We start from the raw sequence: 17,683 nt of genomic DNA, 5'->3' as shown, positions 1-17,683 counted from the left end.
CAAAGATCTACAAAGAATTGATTGAGACAGCAATCCGTTTCTCTTTTGAAAATCTACAGAGAAAATCTGTACTTTTTAGTCAGAAAGAACTCTCACAAAGGATACGGAGGGCAACGAGTAGAAAAATAAAATGTTAAAAGATTTTGTGCTCAAGTGCAACCGAGATCATTAATAATATTATGTAAATATTAAAAAAATGTTGACCAATTCAAATTCTGTGCTGAAGTTTACCCCAGATCATTAATATTATGTAAATATTTAAAAAAAATGTTGACCAATTCAAATTCTGTGCTCAAGTGCAACCGACCGAGATCATTAATAATATTATGTAAATATTCAAAAAATGTTGACCAATTCAAATTCTGTGCTGAAGTTTACCCCAGATCATTAATAATATCATGTAAATATTCAAAAAATATTGACCAATTCAAATTCTGTGCTGAAGTTTACTCCAGATCATTAATATTATGTAAATATTTAAAAAAATGTTGACCAATTCAAATTATGTGCTGAAGTTTACTCCAGATAATTAATAATATTATGTAAATATTAAAAAAAATGTTGACCAATTCAAATTCTGTGCTGAAGTTTACCCCAGATCATTATATTATGTAAATATTAAAAAAAAATGTTGACCAATTCAAATTCTGTGCTGAAGTTTACCCCAGATCATTAATATTATGTAAATATTCAAAAAATTTTGACCAATTCAAATTCTGTGCTGAAGTTTACCCCAGATCATTAATATTATGTAAATATTTAAAAAAGATGTTGACCAATTCAAATTATGTGCTGAAGTTTACCCCAGATCGTTAATAATATTATGTAAATATTCAAAAAATGTTGACCAATTCAAATTATGTGCTGAAGTTTACCCCAGATCGTTAATAATATTATGTAAATATTCAAAAAATGTTGACCAATTCAAATTCTGTGCTGAAGTTTACCCCAGATCATTAATAATATCATGTAAATATTCAAAAAATGTTGACCAATTCAAATTCTGTGCTGAAGTTTACTCCAGATCATTAATATTATGTAAATATTTAAAAAAATGATGACCAATTCAAATTATGTGCTGAAGTTTACTCCAGATAATTAATAATATTATGTAAATATTCAAAAAATGTTGACCAATTCAAATTCTGTGCTGAAGTTTACCCCAGATCATTGATATTATGTAAATATTTAAAAAAAATGTTGACCAATTCAAATTCTGTGCTGAAGTTTACCCCAGATCATTAATAATATCATGTAAATATTCAAAAAATGTTGACCAATTCAAATTATGTGCTGAAGTTTACCCCAGATCATTAATATTATGTAAATATTTAAAAAAATGATGACCAATTCAAATTATGTGCTGAAGTTTACCCCAGATCATTAATAATATCATGTAAATATGTAAGAAGCTGGTTGCTCTACATTCACGCTTCTTCTTTCTAATCATATGAACCATATGACTTGTTAATAATTTACTAATGTTGTTTATCAAACTAACAGCAGAGCTGATGAGAAAATCATTGAGTGTTCATATTTGTACAGTTTAAGATTTATTGAGATTTATATTATAATTGACATTAAAATCGATTTTCTAAAGTAAATGAAAATCTTTCGTCAATTATTCATTTTAAGTAATATGTGCGAAGTAAGATCATTATAAATATTCAAAAAATGTTGACCAATTCAAATTCTGTGCTGAAGTTTACTCCAGATCGTTAATAATATTATGTAAATATTCAAAAAATGTTGACCAATTCAAATTCTGTGCTGAAGTTTACTACAGATCATTAATAATATTATGTAAATATTCAAAAAATGTTGACCAATTCAAATTCTGTGCTGAACTTTACCCCAGATCATTAATAATATTTGGAATACTCATATATAGAATTGTGAACACAAATACAACACTCACATTGTGAATACAACACTCATACACCATTGTGAAATCAAATTTCAACCACTATACTACATTCAATGTTATGCTAACCAACACTATCCACTTTTAGTGGTCTCCTGATGAGATTGCATTCATAATCAGTTTCCAAATTCAGATAGAAACACTAGGCAAGTGAGTTTTGTTATCTATAGAAACAAGACAAAAAACGTTTCAATCGACTAATGTTGAATCCTAAATTTGAAAGCAAACATTAAATAAATGTGATCAGATACACGGTCAATCAGCCAAAAAACATTTCACTCAGCTAATGTTGAATCTATAATCAGTTTCCAAATAAAGATAGAAACACCAGGCAAGTGAATTTCGTTATCTGCAGAAGCTGTCTTGCGCTTGTTTCTTGTCTTAAGGTGCGTACAGATATATGTGCCGCGAACATGAGGAATTCACTTTTAATCAGCTGATTATATCTGTATTTTTACAGAAACGGTAAGATCCAGATATAAAAAGCTTGGCATCAGCTGATTAAAAGTGAATTGCTCATGTTCGCAGCGCGTAAATATGTACGCACCTCAAGAAACGTTTCACTTGACTAATGATGAAACCTAAATTTGAAAGCAAAAGTTAATCATGAATGTAACAATGATCGCATAAGCCTAGAAAGGAAATTTTAGTATGGTGAGATTAACATTTCAGACTATCAGCAGCATTGATGGCGTTCATAAGAAATACAGACAGTTTGCAGTATTAACCTCACCATACAACATTTTTCTGCAAAATATTTTCTGCTGTCATAAATTTGAAATATTGTATTCAATAATATAACTAGATAAATACCGGGCAGAATATTCATCGATAAAGCTGGAAGAGTGTTTCTCCATGTTGTTTCAATGCAGAGATGAATGCATAGGTCCCACGAAGGTCCTCGAAGTCTCAAGATGTCTGACGAAGTCCCAATAAGTCACACGAAGTCCCCAGACGGCTGACCAAGTCACACGAAGTCCCCAGATGGCTGACGAAGTCACACGAAGTCTCCAGATGGCTGACGAAGTTCCAATAAGTCACACGAAGTTCTCAGATGGCTGGCGAAGTCCCAAGATGGCTGACGAAGTTCAAAGATGGCTCACATGTCCATCAAATGTCACAGCTTCTTCTCAAATCGCTAGATGGTTCGGAGCCCACCTGAGCTACGCTGTACAGTACTCAAGTCGAATGTGAAGACCCCAGTAGTTTGTGATTTCACAATCTGCAAGAAAAATATAACATCAATAATTGATTTACATCTGGTTGGAACGCAATCAGTACAGTGCGTCTTATCGCTTTTAGTTCCCCCCTCTCTCTCCGCCTAACTCTGTCTATCTCTCCGAGGAGGAGGAGAAGGATGCTTTCTCCCTGCAGAGCTGAGTGAGACCTCCAGTCGTCGTTACAACCGCATCAAATAAGCAAATCCGCATTTTATGTATTTTCCTCGGTTCTCCGTATTTAGTCAGGAATTCTGTAAACATTGAAGTTAGTCTCACTAAAGTGAGGTACACGTTATAAAGGCAGTGGAGAAAGATAGGACGACAGCATTGCCAATTCCTGCCTTGCCACTGCCTCCTATAGTGGATAGCTGATTCCGGTATACCTGGAGAATTATCAGTTCAGTTCTGGTTTCAAAACGAGTCACCTGCTAGTAACCGATAAAATGTTTAATTAATTAATTTTTTATTCATTAATTTTCAATAAATTTATTTATTTACAATGCAAATGACACTAATGTAATAACATTGGCAGATAAAATAATAAGGCAGTCCTTGAGCTATTTTTCTTCCAAATTTATAAGTGACAAAGTCCAAGATAAGGTTAGAATTTCACGTGTACAATTTTTATAAAATTTTAGTCCAAAATTAACATTAAAACTATAAATTTTGAATTTAAATGGCTTTACTTTCTTAGTAATGTTTTCTCACCAGTTTTTTGAAATGAACTCGATTTGCTTAATGAATTCAAAATGATGAGACCTCGCTCTCGCAAAGAGTCTGACCTTGTTTTCCAAAACCAGTCTTGAAATTAAAAAAAAAAAAAAAAAAATTGGGAATATCTATTCATACTTACAGATGGAAATTACTGAGATATTGTTATTGTTTATGGTTTTGAAGGAACGGATTCAAGGATCCAAAGGTTCAAAGAACCCCACACGTCAACCGAAGCTTATTGTGTTCCCAAGTAGTATGTTAGTTAGGCAAACCAATACCTGTGTCCTTTCCCTATACTAACATCCCATTCATCACCAGGTTGCTTCCAGTGTGATATGCTTGGCAGTCTCTTCAGACTACTGAAATATTGCATTTATTCAAGTGCTAATAAATTTATACCTAATTATTATTCAACGAGAATCAAAATTAAATGCTGTAAATCACCCTGAAGACTTCTGCTACTGCAAATATTGACAACAGAGTAAACAGCTAGATGGAAATTCGATACTATTCAAAAATGATTTGTAATTTCCGGGCTCACAAATAATTTTTGAATAGTAGCTCTCATCAAATTTCCATCTAGCTGTTTACCCTGTTGTCAATATTTGCAGTAGCAGAAGTCTTCGGAGTGATTTACAGCACATAATTTGGATTTTCGTTTAATAATAATTATCTTCATACTTACATAATTATATTTCAGGTTTTCAAAGTTCTTCCATGTCCAGTTTTCTATCTTCTTCCTCATCCAGCCTCATCCATCTTCTCCTCTCCATCTTCTTTTTCGTCCTTTCTCTCAATTTCCTGAAGAAGAAAATCATAACTATAAGAATTGCCAACAAAAAGATAACATACAATGCTGGAACACACATGAGAGCCCGGTTACACAAAGTCTGTTCAAATTTAACAGGGATTAAACTTTGCGAGAGCCAATCAGACTTCTCTGATTGGTTCTCACAGTATTTAATCACCGTTAAAATTAAACAAGGATTAAACTCCAGAAGCAACAATCACAGAAGGTTTCTTTGAAAAGAAGAATTCTCCAACTGATTCTGGTGACATTTAATCACCGTTAAAATTAAACAAGGATTAAACTCCACAAGTGACAATCGTAGAAGACTTTTCTGATTGGTCCTCGCAGCATTTAATCACCGTTAAAATTTAACAGGGATTCAACTACACGAGAGACAATCAGAGAAGATTATTCAAAAACAATGCTTCTCGATTGGTTCTTATATTTAATCACCGTTAAAATTTAACTTACTTTTGTGCAACCGGGCCCAAGTATTGGACCAATACAATAACTTTCTACTGGATGGATAATATTTCAATAAATTAAAATGAATCTATCAGGTAGTAGAATGTATTCTATTCTCCTTAAATGATTTTCCATGACTAAATAAAGTAGCCTATACTCTTTGTATAGATCTACCAAGTATAAAATACTTAGTAATATATATTATTATGTTAAAATATGTCAAGTTCACTAGATTTTCATACTAGTAATTTAGTATTCAAGTATTTCAATATTTTCATACTATACTAGTATTTCAACAACTTGAAAATGTGACCGGTGTGGTCACGAAACCATAGTCGTGTACCGAATGAAACTGTGTAGAATTTGACAACATTTATGTGTGTTTTTATTTAATAAATTTTACTAGTATTCATACTCAGCTATCGTGACTAGATAAAAGTATTCTGGAATGTTGGTTTACTCTATTATACAAATCTACAAAAATATCCCCTTCTAGATGTATCTACATGAAAAGATTATCTGATAATGTAGGTATTTTATGTATAAGTCGACTAATTCTATAATTTATTCTATGCATTTCAACATCTAATCTTCTTTTATTTGCCAGAAGTTGATAACCAACTATTATTCAATAATTATTCCAATTGAATTTCTGCATCTTGTATTCATAAACTTTGTTCTTTATATACTGTTTTTTCAGTATTTCGTATTTTTTTGTTGTTGTAGGCTTTTGTCAAATATTTTAATTCAATAACTGACTATTTACTGAATATTTTCAATACCTATTTCGTATATTTTTTATGATGTAGCCTTTTGTCAAATATTTTAATTCAATAACTGACTATTTACTGAATATTTTCAATACCTATTTCGTATATTTTTTATGATGTAGCCTTTTGTCAAATATTTTAATTCAATAACTGACTATTGAATTGCAATATGAGGTACTAAGTTACTTATAATAGGTGAGATTAGTTGGTATTTGAAATTATCTTCACCATTCCACAAAATAGTAAAACTTATCTATCAATTTCTCAAGAATAAATCATTTGTATTCAATGCCTCTTACTATTAAGTCACTAAACCATGTATCTGTTAAATAAGAACCAATTCTCAAGTATTACACTAAGTATAAACTAAGCTTAGCCTACTTATACATACGGTAATACTAGTAACGTATTCCCTTTTGTTTTTTTTTATGAATTACCATCTCATTTCATTCTTCACATTTAAAAATTTATCTTCATACCTGTCAAATAAAATACTGTATAAATACGGAAATGAATACGTATTCCCTTTTGTTTTTTATAAATTACAATCTTTAATTTCATTCTTCACATTCCAAAATTTATCTTCCTACTTGTCAAATAAAATACTGTATTTCACAAATTTTATATTCAAGTAACATAGTGATGACAAGTATTCTTTTTATGTGTATTTTCTACACATTCATAGTTATCCTTTCCCATCATCTTACAATATACTTATGTATTTGAACAGCCTAAAATTTAAATATTTTAATTGAAAAACTTTCAATGTTTTGTATTTTTTATTTTCATTCTATGTGTATTTTCTACACATTTATAGTTATCCTTTCCCATCATCTTACAATACCGTATTCTTATTCCAAAAATTATGTATTTGAACAGTCTCAAATTTTAATATTTTCATTGAAACATTATTATTCAATATTTGATAGTATGGTATTTGATAGAATGATCCTGATTCATTTTTAATACGTGGCACTTTATTGTACTATCATGCACACTCTTATCAATATTTAGCAGTAATTTGAAATTGATTTTCATCATAGCTTAACTAATTTATATGACATAATACTGTGATTATAATACTTACAATATTTTTCTCGTCATTTTATTAGTAGAGTCAATTCACTTTCAATTTCTATGCAGTCTGGCATATCTTATCATCCTTTCAATCTTATGATCTGCATCTAGATTTTATACTGAAGAGATTATGCACTAAATAAAACTAGTATTTAATACAATAGCATTTCTTCTTTAAGAAATCTTTTCGATCTTATCAGCAGTATAACTGTATACTAATAATATTATTATATGTTCCTCACCTGATTAATTTTCACAAACAAATAATAACTATGTATATTTGTCTTCTTTTCTTTAGGGCCACTGTTGAATATAAATAACAATAGAAATGAAAATGGCATCATATAACCGAAACATGTGACCAAACAATTTTAAAAAGGGTACAATAGATTTCTATTTTTATTATTATTAAACGAAAATCCAAATTAAATGCTGTAATTCACCCTGAAGACTTCTGCTACTGCAAATATTGACAACAGGGTAAACAGCTTGATGGAAATTCGATGAGCGCTACTATTCAAAAAATTATTTGTCAGCCCCGGGAATTATTTATATTTTTAGTTCAATGTATAATTGTATTGTCAAGATTCCAAGCGGTTCAGCATACAACTTATAATAAATAACTGAATAATAAATTATTATTATTACTGAATACTGTTCTAATAATATACAGTAGTTTTTCACCTGATTTATTTCAGCCATATATTTTAAATAGTTTCAATATTATCAAGTGCTTTATCATGAAAAATCATAGATAATTTCATCCGCAAAGATTTTTCAATAGCCTTTTATTTCTATATGGTACTGTTTTACTATTCTTTTTTCAATATAATATATTCTTCAATTAAAATACTCTTTTTTGAACTCTTCAATTAGATACTTTTTCATATATTTCAATTTAATATTTAACTATAATTGATTATCATATTGTGTTACTCTGTCTATTAATTAATTGCATCAATATTGTATTACATCCTTTCACTGTAACGTGGCAGCAGAGTGGACATTATTGTCCAAGCTTCGCCACGTCAACACATAAAAAAGTCAATCTATACTTTCCATCTGAAACTGTTGATTAGATCCTTTTTTATATTATTCAATAACTCAACTACAATTAATTACCATCATAAATTAGATTTTATACTGTATATATTCTGAATGATTAAATAAATAAACAAATTAAATTATATAAATTAACAATAATATTGGGCGTTGCCAATAGTATTCAGAAATTTGTAAAAAATAGACTAATATCCTAAATTTATTTGTATATGGCGCATTGATAGTTTATTCAATAGAGTACTAGGATTTATTCCAAGACTAATTTATATTACTGTATAACAGACATCACCCTTACCTGATTCATCACATAAAATAAATACATCATTGTATTCTAACTAATTCACTCCGATCCAAAATCATTCATTCTTAAAGATTCATTTATAATATTGTATATAAATAATATATTCTCACCTGTTCCATTTCTAGTAGGACGGAATTTCTCCTCTAATCTAAAACTTTGCACTCTCTACTCAAAGTCAGGCTTACACGACAATTTTCAAATCATTATTCCTGGACCGAAAATAAGTGACGAAGCAGTGTGTGATTACATGACCTTAACTTTTGCACAACATTAAAATTTTATCGAAATTTTTGGAGAGAAATAGTACAGGCTCAGCCTAGTTTATCCTCCAATGTCATAATTGTATTTTAGTGTTTTATACGATGAATTGAATAAATTTCGTCATTAATTCAAACAAAGGAAATATCATTCAGATTTGGCCATAATTAGAATTACTTTTTGAATAATATTGGTGTAGAATATTTTAGACTGACAGTCACAGATCAAGCCGTATTTCGTTCAATTTCTAGTAAATTTGTTCTGTACTGATAAAGCACTTTTATATCTTTTAGTTTAAAAATTTCAGTATTAATTGTATGATAATTTTATAAATGTGAAGCGATTATGAAAAAACTGAGGCCCACAAGATATTTCAACCAATTACAGTAAAATTCTACGATATTTTTTGACAGATGTGGAGCAATCATGAAAACAAATACTGAGACCTACTAAAGTTTTCAACCTCTTGGCTCTTGGACTTAACAACACTGAGATCCTTTTGACTTTGAGACTAAAGCTAAAATGCAGCTGTACGTGATAAATGGAAAAGGGCATCTGGTTTATTCAACACATAAAAAAGATATTCACTTCATTGCTAACAAAAAATTTTGTTTTGAAAAAAACCCGATAAAAACCGGTTTCAACTGCACTTTCAACACTAGTGGATTCACGTACAACTGTCAGAATGCCTTACGACAAACATACCACACTCCCCAATCAACGAATACTAACACATTCCAGTATAACTCACTACACTGATCTTTCAGCCAGATGACACATGTGCTGTCTACAGTGTTGCCAAGCTTATCTTGTCGATTGTCAGACTCACTTTAATCTGTCAGCCTGCCTTACGTCCAGCATTTCACACTACCCATTAAACCATTACTGACACTTTCAAAGTGAAACCCACTAGACACCCCACGGCGTGACTTGTGCTGTCTACAGTGTTGCCAAACTTATCTTGTCGATTGTCAGACTCACTTTAATCTGTCAGCCTGCCTAACGATCAACATTCAACTAATACGGACACCCACTATAGTTGGCCAAACGAAAATGGGTCCTCAAGGTCAAAGCTTGCTCTTGACACCACCACCCGTCTCTACCAACACTGTTGCCACTTTGTACTAAGGGTGGCTAGTAAGAGAGAAAGTGAATGTGTGTGTGAGAGAGGGTGTGATAGTGAAGTATTGTTATTGTGAGGAGTATTGTTTGTCTTATCTGTTCAAAGTGTGATGGGAATCAAATGAGAATTCATGCAAATTGAAAAATGCAGAGTGAAGTGGGCACTACAAGAATATTGACTAAAATAAATAAAATTACATCACTCCACTTCCAATTGATTATTATAAAAGTCTTCAAGTAACCTTTATGAAGTACCTAATAGCTCAGTTTATAAATAGTTGCATTTATAAAGAAAAATCTGATCATCATTATAAAATTGGATTTCTTGATGTCATGACTCAAGAAAGAGTTATACATTATACATAACAATATTCTTTCCTTCATTTCATGATGTTGAAGAATATAGCGGATGATGGGAGGAGGTAACGGGGGATGTTTGTTCTAACTTCAAAGAATGACACAATAGAACTTTTGAACCTGACGTGCTCATAAGAATTTGTGACAGGTAGTGACAGAAAAGAGGAAGAGGGAAGGTATGAGAAGGAAAGGGCGATGTTCAGGGTGTAGAAATCATTGATATAGACAATAGGCGATGTAAGTGATGACGTAAGCCGTTGCTACGACGCCATTTTGGTTTCTAAACAAACCGTTGCTATGGAGAGAGAGCATGTTATTCAAATGGGACTAAAACATCACCTTACATTTACAAGTATATCAATGAAATAATAGATTCCTAAGAGTTGAGAATATTTTTTCATGTTCTACACACTCAAATCATCAACTCTCAGGATTTATTCAGATCAAATAATTTTTTTTGGGACAGCCAAAGCAGGAAGTCTCACGAAGTAGAGCTTAGTACCATGTCTGTAGTCTGCTATGGAAAACCTACATGTAGAGAAAGTTGACGTGCAAAATTTGAATTATTACCTAGAATTTCATTAGATTGTTATAAAGTTGTAATTTAAAAATTCCTATGAATATATTCTGTGTTTTGGTTTAACAAAATAACCTGGGTACTTAGGTACTTATAAGTTTGGTGTTGAGGTTTTCTGAAGTATATAATTGTTTTCAATTTACATGAAATAGTAAGATATTGAATGAACTCAACACAGTAAAAAGATTTAGATGCTGTGACCACTAATCATGTTGTAAACCCTCCTAAGTTCCTACATTCTAACTAAATGGTGATGATGTTTACAAGAATTTAAAAGGGGTAAGTAAACATGTAAAGTAAAGCAAATAATTAAGTATTTTATGTGCTACATTCACTGTAAACATATTGTATTTGAATTATTGTATTAATAATTTCACCAATGTAGTTATTCTAGATAAATTTGATAAATATTATTTTTATTAACAATAGCATAACCTAAAAATGTAGTACAGAAATTATAGAGGTGAGCTAGACCTTGGGATTTTCAGGAAATCTAAAAAAATTGTATGTAGCCTGCCTTTTCACTGTAATGTTTACAGTCAGGAACAAAGAAAATGTTTGTTTGCTTCAAACCATTTTCATTTTTGATCGAAATCAGACTGTATACATTTTCAAATAAACATTATTTTCCAATGTGAAACAGCAGACTGTAAAACTTCCAGCATATGATGTGAAAGTAAACTTATATATTTAAAACAAAATAATAATTAAAAATTTCAGGTAAGAATTCATGTGACACTTTAACTTTCTCTTCAACTAGGCTAACCATAGCAGCCTACATACATAGTACTATGCACTACTTCATGAGACTTTCTGCTTTGGCTGTCCCAAAAAAATTTATTCGATCTGAATAAATACTGGAAAATGATAATTTGAGTGTGTAGAACTTGAAAAAAATAGTCTCAACTCTTAGAAATCTATTATTTCAATGATATACTCGTAAATGTAAGGTGATGTTTTAGTCCCATTTGAATAACATGCTCTCTCTCCATAGCAACGGTTTGTTTAGAGACTAAAATGGCGTCTTAGCAACGGCTTACGTCACACTTACATCGCCCATAAGATTAAGAAGAGCGAAGTCCGCTATGATGCCACTGCGCTAGTGTAGCTACCAGAAATTTCGGGCAAGAAGTCGGGTATTTGTATTCGCTGTGTAGAAAAAGAGCCTTTTTCAAATGATAATATATTTTTATTGAAGCAATAAAAAATATTCAAAGTATGGTAGTTTCATGCAGTGCTTATGGATGTACGAATCTGCATGCGCCAGATAAAAATATTTCTTTTCATACATAAGTATTTTTATATTTTCATCGGTCATGTTTCATGCAGGCTAAGCCTAGTGCCAAATGATCGTTTCAAGGAATATTGTGCTTAGGTTGATTCATTATCATTATTTGCCAAGTAATAAAATATAAGCTTCGGTAATATTATATAAATATTTTATTTCCATAGATCCAATATAGGTATCCATATTCCATTCCATTAATTTGTCTTATATTGTAATATTTTGTCAACTATGAAAATATTGTATGCTAAATTTGTATTATAAAAAATATTATTTGCTAAAATTGTCTATAATTCTTCATCATTGCTATTGTTTTATTTTTCCCATTCTTATAATATGTAGTTATTTATTATCTTATATTAAATATAGGAGTATAGAGTATAGTTAGGTACCTATACTTGAGTTGCAAAACGAATGAGAAACAGTTTCACGAAATATTGTGATAATGGTTAATTTATTATTATTTGCCATCTAATAAAATATACGGTAATATTAGCGATCTATAATAAATGTTTTATTTTCCATATCCTAAATACATGGTAATAGGAAAATATTGTAAAAATGAGATTCATTTGCTAATAGAATGGATCAAAATCTGTAGTGAGGTAGGTTCACTAAATTAGATGTTTGGTCGAGTTAAAAATAATGTTCAATGAACAAATCATTGTATCATATGGTAATGGAAATGACGAAAAGTTGAAAAAAAATTATATTGAAATCCATCAAGTATGTCGAAAGATATAACGCAATGAAATTCCATGTTTTCCCATATAAGTCTGTCTGGGCGCCTGACTTCTTGCCCGATATTCAATGGCGACGAGAAATGAAGGAGGCATCATGCTTCCAAACGCTTGAAGGTATAGCTTAGTCATCTAACTATATATATATCAATGACTGACACTTTCAAAGTGAAACCCACTAGACACCCCACGGCGTGACTTGTGCTGTCTACAGTGTTGCCATATCAATGACTGACACTTTCAAAGTGAAACCCACTAGACACCCCACGGCGTGACTTGTGCTGTCTACAGTGTTGCCAAACTTATCTTGTCGATTGTCAGACTCACTTTAATCTGTCAGCCTGCCTAACGACCAGCATTTCACACTACCCATTCAACGAATACTGACACCCACTATAGTTGACCAAACGAAAATGGGTCCTCAAGGTCAAAGCTTGCTCTAGACACCACCACCCGTCTCTACCAACACTGTTGCCACTTTGTACTAAGGGTGGCTAGTAAGAGAGAAAGTAAATGTGTGTGTGAGAGAGGGTGTGATAGTGAAGTATTGTTATTGTGAGGAGTATTGTTTGTCTTATCTGTTCAAAGTGTGATGGGAATCAAATGAGAATTCATGCAAATTAAAAAATGCAGAGTGAAGTGGGCACTACAAGAATATTGACTAAAATAAATAAAATTACATCACTCCACTTCCAATTGATTATTATAAAAGTCTTCAAGTAACCTTTATGAAGTACCTAATAGCTCAGTTTATAAATAGTTGCATTTATAAAGAAAAATCTGATCATCATTATAAAATTGGATTTCTTGATGTCATGACTCAAGAAAGAGTTATACATTATACATAACAATATTCTTTCCTTCATTTCATGATGTTGAAGAATATAGCGGATGATGGGAGGAGGTAACGGGGGATGTTTGTTCTAACTTCAAAGAATGACACAATAGAACTTTTGAACCTGACGTGCTCAAAAGAATTTGTGACAGGTAGTGACAGAAAAGAGGAAGAGGGAAGGTATGAGAAGGAAAGAGCGGGAATGAAAGAGCGGGAAAGAAGGAATGTTCAGGGTGTAGAAATATAGTCAATGTATATAGACTGGTCGAGTTAGGGGTGGCAACCAGCAACCAGTGGCAACATTGCAGTGGCCTTGAGAAACCCAGTTTTCCCTTGTCAACTATAGACAGCAAATACCAAAACGTTCAGCCAAGGCGAGACTTGTGCTCTGTACAGTGTTGCCAAACTTATATTGTCGATTGTCAGATTCTCTTCAAATTGTCAGCCTGCCTTACGACCAGCATTTCACACTACCCATTTAACTAATACTGACACTATCAAAGTGAAACCCACTAGACAGCAAATACCAGAATTATTGTAGTGTTGCCAAACTTAAATATAAGAAGCGACATGAAACCACCATGATATAGTGATAACATCTAGACATTGTTTCGTCCTATTATAGATAATACATAATCAATAATACTCTGACCTCTGTACTCTGCTACTTTGTAACTAAAGCATGACTTCTGTGCGAAGTTTTCAAACACTTATACCAAATTTTTCCAATTTATAATATTGTAATTCAGTAAAAACTTCAACGCACTCAGTTCTTTTGATAACTGTATTCAACATTCATCAGCATTTCTCAACTTACTGATCTAGAATAAAATATATTTATATTCGAATTTGTTCCTTTAAAACTCTTCTATAATTCAGTTAATTAAAATTGTTTCAATTCCAGTAAGTGAAAAACTACAAGACTTCTATTTCGGACTATGTGTAACCTTATCTAAATTTGGGAGAGGAATAGCACAAGCTTACCTTACTCATCTAGAATAAAATATATTTATATTTGAATTTGTTCCTTTAAAACTCTTCTATAATTCAGTTAATTCAAATTAGAATTGTTTCAATCGATTCCAGTTAAGTGAACTACAAAACTGAACCTATTTCAGACTATGTGTAGCCTTATCTAAATTTGGGAGAGGAATAGCACAAGGTTACCTTACTCATCTAGAATAAAATATATTTATATTCGAATTTGTTCCTTTAAAAATCCTATAATTCAGTTAATTAAATAAAATTGTTCCAAACGATTCCAGTTAAGTGAACAACCACAAGACTTCAATTTCGGACTATGTGTAACCTTATCCAAATTTGGGAGAGGAATAGCACAAGGTTACCTTATTTTTTCTCTCCCTATCATTTCGATGATGTACTTATGAATCAATCCCATTTGAAAAACATCATCACAATCTAATAGAATGTATAAGGACGGAAAAGTCTATGTTTTTGTAACTGGCTTTATTCACTAAAAAGTGAAATAGTAAAATACTAAATAGAATTTTGTATTGTCATGAAATTCATTGAACACAGACGTCAAGTTTATGAAAAATAATTGGAATAATTCAAATTCCATCATTATATTCATTGATATTATTTCATATGCAATGTTTGCTGTAAGTGATAAATATTTTGTGTTGTAAAAATCTTAATAATTATTAGTTCAATTTTTTCGATCAGTGGTCAACTTTGAACTGCACCTCAATAATCTATACTATAATAAAGTAAAGAACTGCTTATACACGTAAGTGATAGGAAAATTATGTTTGACGCACCATCACGTCTAAACTACTCAACTGATCAACTTGAAATTTTACATAATAGATTCTTAATTAACCAATGATGGTTATAGGCCTATTTTAAATTCTTCAAAATTTCATTGAATCAAGTTTTTAGAATAGACCCTTGTTGAGCACGGGTTTCCTAGTCGTAAATGTTAATTAATGTCATCTTTTTTTTGAGTTCATCATAGATTGACAATGGTGTAATAACCGAAACCGGTCTTTCTAACTATCAATAAATCTGTGGTTTTCTGACAATTTCTTAGTCTTTTTCATTTAATATCAAATTAGACTAGAAGTTAGTTCAGACTTAGCATGAACTCTATCTAATATTTCTATGATTGGTATTTATTCTATTCTGTTCTACTAAATAATTCCAACATTCAACGGAAATAATAATTAGTAAAATAGTAATTGATAATCACCACATCTTGGAATTGAAAAACAAACCAAGAAATATGAGTTGCATTTTATTTCTCCACATGCCACATTGTCATTCATCAACTTCAAATTCTTTCTTTTCAACTAATTTTTAAATGACTTTATTCATCTGTAATCTTATAGTTTTATTCAATTTTTCTCATTGCTTTTTATTCTATTTGTTTTTCATTGTATCGCTTTGACCACACATAATATTATTGTAATTATTTATTGAATTTTCAAAAAACATTACCAAAACCAGTGTATTCTGAAAATAACTAGAAAGAATAGTGACTTTTGGAAAAACCTGCCTCAAACTTCTCTACAGAAAACTACCCATATTTCTAGTAATTCCTTCAAATCCAGAATAAAACTGAGTTTTATTTCAATTGCCACTCAAAAAACACGTTCATCTTTATCACTTTACCATTAAAATCTTTCTCATAACTTATTCTACCTAAAAAATTACCCTATACGTGCTCGGTTGTTTCACCATCAATAAATTCCAAACTCTTCAAAATTTCAACACAACTTTTATTAGGTTTCTTATAATAAAATCAATTGAGGTACAAAACATTTATTCGATAAGTGACATAAACAAGTACTCTATGCGAAATGATGGCAGAATTCTAGTGCTATTATGAAAAATTCAAAAAAGATCTGATGCTTCAACTTTAATGCAACCAGTATTTATATTATCAATAAGTCAACTATCATCATATTATTAAACTCTATCCATCTATAGTGAGTACTACAATATTATCGGTATAATAATATTAAACTGTAAGTTTCTTCACTAACATCTATCAACTAAAATATAGTTCTTTTTTTCAAAACCTGTGACAAAAATTATGGAATACCACACAATACCTTGAAAATTGAAGCTTATCTGTTAGGAAAATACAATATTTTGTTAACTCTCAGAGTTATCATGAAACATAACATAGTCTTTTAACTGTAAAATTGATAAACTAATGCCAAGTTAACATGCCAAGTCATGTTTTCAAACTATTTACAAAAATCTTATTATGAAAAAAAAACTTCATATGTCTACGATATATATAACATGATGATCTTGGGATACAAATAACGTATCCTAATATTATAGATAATTCTTTTTTTCATGAAGTAGATAATCAGCTTAGTGTATGTAGCATCTCAATATTTTGGAGACATTTTCATTGTAGATCTAAACCTTTTTCCACTAAAGTAAATCACCTGAAATATTGCAATTTTATTCAGTAAAGTGGCACAAAAGTAAATTCAATTTTCAGATTTGTTCATATAAATGCAGTCAAAGATAATGCGACAGACAAATAAAGGAAGAAAGACATACGATTAACTCAATTTTTCAGTTCATAAAATTTGTTAAACTCCTAGAATATAAATCTTCATTTACTCATTTTTCAGTTCTGAAATTTGTTAAGAAACTCCTAGAATATGAATCTTCACCAATAGATCTTCTATTAGTAAATAATAAGGAAGATTGGAAGTACCGAAAAGTTGAATCTATAGAAGATTCTAATAGTTATTTTTTATTTTAATCAATCATCAACCATTTTAGTACTTTTTTGCAATTAATTATAATAGTCTTTCTATTTTTTAACCAAACATCAAACATTTTCTTATTTTTTGCAATCAATTATAATAGTCATTCTTTTTTTTAACCAATCATCAACCATTTTTTTAGTCCTTTTTACAATCAATTATCAATAATTTTGAATTTGTAATTGAATCAAATCATTTACTTCGTTTGATGTAATCAGAAAAAACTCAATTCAATCAATATTTTCAATCACCAATAATAAAATTCTCAATTTCGACATATCACATTTATTCATGTATAGCACTCTTTCAACCTGTTATAGAAGCACTGCCACTGCCAACGCCTCATTAGTAACCAATTTCAATGTAATTTGAATACGTTTTTCCCCAATTAATGATAATTTAAAAAAATAATGTCTCAGAAATAATACCTT

The 17,683-nt window shown here is 30.7% G+C and overlaps 1 protein-coding gene across 3 annotated transcripts in view; it reads right to left on the bottom strand.

The window, feature by feature from the left end:
- Window positions 1-3,051: 3,051 nt before the first annotated feature.
- Window positions 3,052-17,683, bottom strand: part of LOC111060229 (glycine-rich cell wall structural protein 1.8-like) — a 43,243-nt gene continuing 28,611 nt past the window's right edge. For 2 of the 3 annotated variants that reach the window (XM_039439683.1, XM_039439685.1), the window contains one exon: window positions 16,218-16,922. The gene's annotated coding sequence lies outside the window, so the exon portion shown is untranslated. Of the gene's footprint in view, window positions 3,147-4,543; window positions 4,660-16,217; window positions 16,923-17,683 lie in introns of those variants that run through there. The other variant, XM_039439684.1, reaches the window with a different exon arrangement.

Source organism: Nilaparvata lugens, chromosome 13 (assembly GCF_014356525.2).
Source record: "Nilaparvata lugens isolate BPH chromosome 13, ASM1435652v1, whole genome shotgun sequence".
Classification (NCBI taxonomy): Eukaryota; Metazoa; Arthropoda; class Insecta; order Hemiptera; family Delphacidae; genus Nilaparvata; species Nilaparvata lugens.
The sequence above is the reverse complement of the archived record's forward strand: the minus strand, read 5'-3'. Positions and strand labels throughout refer to the sequence as shown.